This window comes from Oncorhynchus mykiss, unplaced genomic scaffold (assembly GCF_013265735.2).
Source record: "Oncorhynchus mykiss isolate Arlee unplaced genomic scaffold, USDA_OmykA_1.1 un_scaffold_219, whole genome shotgun sequence".
NCBI classification, from domain to species: Eukaryota; Metazoa; Chordata; class Actinopteri; order Salmoniformes; family Salmonidae; genus Oncorhynchus; species Oncorhynchus mykiss.
The window spans coordinates 373,761-378,545 of NW_023493688.1; positions in this window are offsets into that span (position 1 = coordinate 373,761).

The following is a 4,785-nucleotide window of genomic DNA, read 5'->3' on the forward strand; positions in this document are numbered from 1 at the left end:
TCCTAGATGCCGTCTCCTGTCTCAGTGGGCCTGTCCTAGATGCTGTCTCAGTGGGCCTGTCCTAGATGCCGTGTCCTGTCTCAGTGTGCCTTTCCTAGATGCCGTCTCCTGTCTCAGTGGGCCTGTCCTAGATGCTGTCTCCTGTCTCAGTGGGCCTGTCCTAGATGCTGTCTCCTGTCTCAGTGGGCCTGTCCTAGATGCTGTCTCCTGTCTCAGTGGGCCTGTCCTAGATGCTGTCTCAGTGGGCCTGTCCTAGATGCTGTCTCCTGTCTCAGTGGGCCTGTCCTAGATGCTGTCTCAGTGGGCCTGTCAACGATGCCGTCTCCTGTCTCAGTGGGCCTGTCCTAGATGCTGTCTCCTGTCTCAGTGGGCCTGTCCTAGATGCCGTCTCCTGTCTCAGTGGGCCTGTCCTAGATGCTGTCTCCTGTCTCAGTGGGCCTGTCCTAGATGCCGTCTCCTGTCTCAGTGGGCCTGTCCTAAATGCTGTCTCCTGTCTCAGTGGGCCTGTCCTAGATGCTGTCTCCTGTCTCAGTGGGCCTGTCCTACATGCTGTCTCCTGTCTCAGTGAGCCTGTCCTAGATGCTGTCTCCTGTATCAGTGGGCCTGTCCTAGATGCCGTCTCCTGTCTCAGTGGGCCTGTCCTAGATGCCGTCTCCTGTCTCAGTGGGCCTGTCCTAGATGCTGTCTCCTGTCTCAGTGGGCCTGTCCTAGATGCCGTCTCCTGTCTCAGTGGGCCTGTCCTAGATGCCGTCTCCTGTCTCAGTGGGCCTGTCCTAGATGCCGTCTCCTGTCTCAGTGGGCCTGTCCTAGATGCCGTCTCCTGCCTCAGTGGGCCTGTCCTAGATGCCGTCTCCTGTCTCAGTGGGCCTGTCCTAGATGCCGTCTCCTGTCTCAGTGGGCCTGTCCTAGATGCCGTCTCCTGTCTCAGTGGTCCTAGATGCCGTCTCCTGTCTCAGTGGGCCTGTCCTAGATGCCGTCTCCTGTCTCAGTGGTCCTAGATGCTGTCTCCTGTCTCAGTGGGCCTGTCCTAGATGCCGTCTCCTGTCTCAGTGGGCCTGTCCTAGATGCCGTCTCCTGTCTCAGTGGGCCTAGATGCTGTCTCCTGTCTCAGTGGGCCTGTCCTAGATGCCGTCTCCTGTCTCAGTGGTCCTAGATGCCGTCTCCTGATTCAGTGGGCCTGTCCTAGATGCCGTCTCCTGTCTCAGTGGGCCTGTCCTAGATGCCGTCTCCTGTCTCAGTGGGCCTGTCCTAGATGCCGTCTCCTGTCTCAGTGGGCCTGTCCTAGATGCCGTCTCCTGTCTCAGTGGTCCTAGATGCCGTCTCCTGATTCAGTGGGCCTGTCCTAGATGCCGTCTCCTGTCTCAGTGGGCCTGTCCTAGATGCCGTCTCCTGTCTCAGTGGGCCTGTCCTAGATGCCGTCTCCTGTCTCAGTGAGCCTGTCCTAGATGCCGTCTCCTGTCTCAGTGGGCCTGTCCTAGATGCCGTCTCCTGTCTCAGTGAGCCTGTCCTAGATGCTGTCTCCTGTCTCAGTGGGCCTGTCCTAGATGCCGTCTCCTGTCTCAGTGGGCCTGTCCTAGATGCTGTCTCCTGTCTCAGTGGTCCTAGATGCCGTCTCCTGTCTCAGTGGTCCTAGATGCCGTCTCCTGTCTCAGTGGGCCTGTCCTAGATGCCGTCTCCTGTCTCAGTGGGCCTGTCCTAGATGCCGTCTCCTGTCTCAGTGGGCCTGTCCTAGATGCCGTCTCCTGTCTCAGTGGGCCTGTCCTAGATGCCGTCTCCTGTCTCAGTGGTCCTAGATGCCGTCTCCTGATTCAGTGGGCCTGTCCTAGATGCCGTCTCCTGTCTCAGTGGGCCTGTCCTAGATGCCGTCTCCTGTCTCAGTGGGCCTGTCCTAGATGCCGTCTCCTGTCTCAGTGAGCCTGTCCTAGATGCCGTCTCCTGTCTCAGTGGGCCTGTCCTAGATGCCGTCTCCTGTCTCAGTGAGCCTGTCCTAGATGCTGTCTCCTGTCTCAGTGGGCCTGTCCTAGATGCCGTCTCCTGTCTCAGTGGGCCTGTCCTAGATGCTGTCTCCTGTCTCAGTGGTCCTAGATGCCGTCTCCTGTCTCAGTGGTCCTAGATGCCGTCTCCTGTCTCAGTGGGCCTGTCCTAGATGCCGTCTCCTGTCTCAGTGGGCCTGTCCTAGATGCCGTCTCCTGTCTCAGTGGTCCTAGATGCCGTCTCCTGTCTCAGTGGTCCTAGATGCCGTCTCCTGTCTCAGTGGTCCTAGATGCTGTCTCCTGTCTCAGTGGTCCTAGATGCTGTCTCCTGTCTCAGTGGTCCTAGATGCCGTCTCCTGTCTCAGTGGTCCTAGATGCCGTCTCCTGTCTCAGTGGTCCTAGATGCCGTCTCCTGTCTCAGTGGGCCTGTCCTAGATGCCGTCTCCTGTCTCAGTGGGCCTGTCCTAGATGCCGTCTCCTGTCTCAGTGGGCCTGTCCTAGATGCCGTCTCCTGTCTCAGTGGTCCTAGATGCCGTCTCCTGTCTCAGTGGTCCTAGATGCCGTCTCCTGTCTCAGTGGTCCTAGATGCCGTCTCCTGTCTCAGTGGTCCTAGATGCCGTCTCCTGTCTCAGTGGTCCTGTCCTAGATGCCGTCTCCTGTCTCAGTGGTCCTAGATGCTGTCTCCTGTCTCAGTGGTCCTAGATGCTGTCTCCTGTCTCAGTGGTCCTAGATGCCGTCTCCTGTCTCAGTGGTCCTAGATGCCGTCTCCTGTCTCAGTGGTCCTAGATGCCGTCTCCTGTCTCAGTGGGCCTGTCCTAGATGCCGTCTCCTGTCTCAGTGGGCCTGTCCTAGATGCTGTCTCCTGTCTCAGTGGGCCTGTCCTAGATGCCGTCTCCTGTCTCAGTGGTCCTAGATGCCGTCTCCTGTCTCAGTGGTCCTAGATGCCGTCTCCTGTCTCAGTGGTCCTAGATGCCGTCTCCTGTCTCAGTGGTCCTAGATGCCGTCTCCTGTCTTAGTGGTCCTGTCCTAGATGCTGTCTCCTGTCTCAGTGGGCCTGTCCTAGATGCCGTCTCCTGTCTCAGTGGTCCTAGATGCCGTCTCCTGTCTCAGTGGTCCTAGATGCCGTCTCCTGCCTCAGTGGTCCTAGATGCCGTCTCCTGTCTCAGTGGTCCTAGATGCCGTCTCCTGTCTCAGTGGTCCTAGATGCCGTCTCCTGTCTCAGTGGTCCTAGATGCCGTCTCCTGTCTCAGTGGTCCTAGATGCCGTCTCCTGTCTCAGTGGTCCTAGATGCCGTCTCCTGTCTCAGTGGTCCTAGATGCCGTCTCCTGTCTCAGTGGTCCTAGATGCCGTCTCCTGTCTCAGTGGTCCTAGATGCCGTCTCCTGTCTCAGTGGTCCTGTCCTAGATGGTGTCTCCTGTCTCAGTGGTCCTAGATGCCGTCTCCTGTATCAGTGGGCCTGTCCTAGATGCCGTCTCCTGTCTCAGTGGGCCTGTCCTAGATGCCGTCTCCTGTCTCAGTGGGCCTGTCCTAGATGCCGTCTCCTGTCTCAGTGGTCCTAGATGCCGTCTCCTGTCTCAGTGGTCCTAGATGCCGTCTCCTGTCTCAGTGGTCCTAGATGCCGTCTCCTGTCTCAGTGGTCCTAGATGCCGTCTCCTGTCTCAGTGGGCCTAGATGCCGTCTCCTGTCTCAGTGGGCCTAGATGCCGTCTCCTGTCTCAGTGGGCCTAGATGCCGTCTCCTGTCTCAGTGGTCCTAGATGCCGTCTCCTGTCTCAGTGGTCCTAGATGCTGTCTCCTGTCTCAGTGGTCCTAGATGCCGTCTCCTGTCTCAGTGGTCCTAGATGCTGTCTCCTGTCTCAGTGGTCCTAGATGCCGTCTCCTGTCTCAGTGGTCCTAGATGCCGTCTCCTGTCTCAGTGGTCCTAGATGCCGTCTCCTGTCTCAGTGGGCCTAGATGCCGTCTCCTGTCTCAGTGGGCCTGTCCTAGATGCTGTCTCCTGTCTCAGTGGGCCTGTCCTAGATGCCGTCTCCTGTCTCAGTGGGCCTGTCCTAGATGCTGTCTCCTGTCTCAGTGGGCCTGTCCTAGATGCTGTCTCCTGTCTCAGTGGGCCTGTCCTAGATGCCGTCTCCTGTCTCAGTGGGCCTGTCCTAGATGCCGTCTCCTGTCTCAGTGGGCCTGTCCTAGATGCCGTCTCCTGTCTCAGTGGGCCTGTCCTAGATGCTGTCTCCTGTCTCAGTGGTCCTAGATGCCGTCTCCTGTCTCAGTGGTCCTAGATGCCGTCTCCTGTCTCAGTGGTCCTAGATGCTGTCTCCTGTCTCAGTGGTCCTAGATGCCGTCTCCTGTCTCAGTGGTCCTAGATGCCGTCTCCTGTCTCAGTGGGCCTGTCCTAGATGCCGTCTCCTGTCTCAGTGGTCCTAGATGCTGTCTCCTGTCTCAGTGGGCCTGTCCTAGATGCCGTCTCCTGTCTCAGTGGGCCTGTCCTAGATGCCGTCTCCTGTCTCAGTGGGCCTGTCCTAGATGCTGTCTCCTGTCTCAGTGGTCCTAGATGCCGTCTCCTGTCTCAGTGGGCCTGTCCTAGATGCCGTCTCCTGTCTCAGTGGTCCTAGATGCTGTCTCCTGTCTCAGTGGTCCTAGATGCTGTCTCCTGTCTCAGTGGGCCTGTCCTAGATGCCGTCTCCTGTCTCAGTGGTCCTAGATGCCGTCTCCTGTCTCAGTGGTCCTAGATGCCGTCTCCTGTCTCAGTGGTCCTAGATGCCGTCTCCTGTCTCAGTGGTCCTAGATGCCGTCTCCTGTCTCAGTGGTCCTAGATGCCGT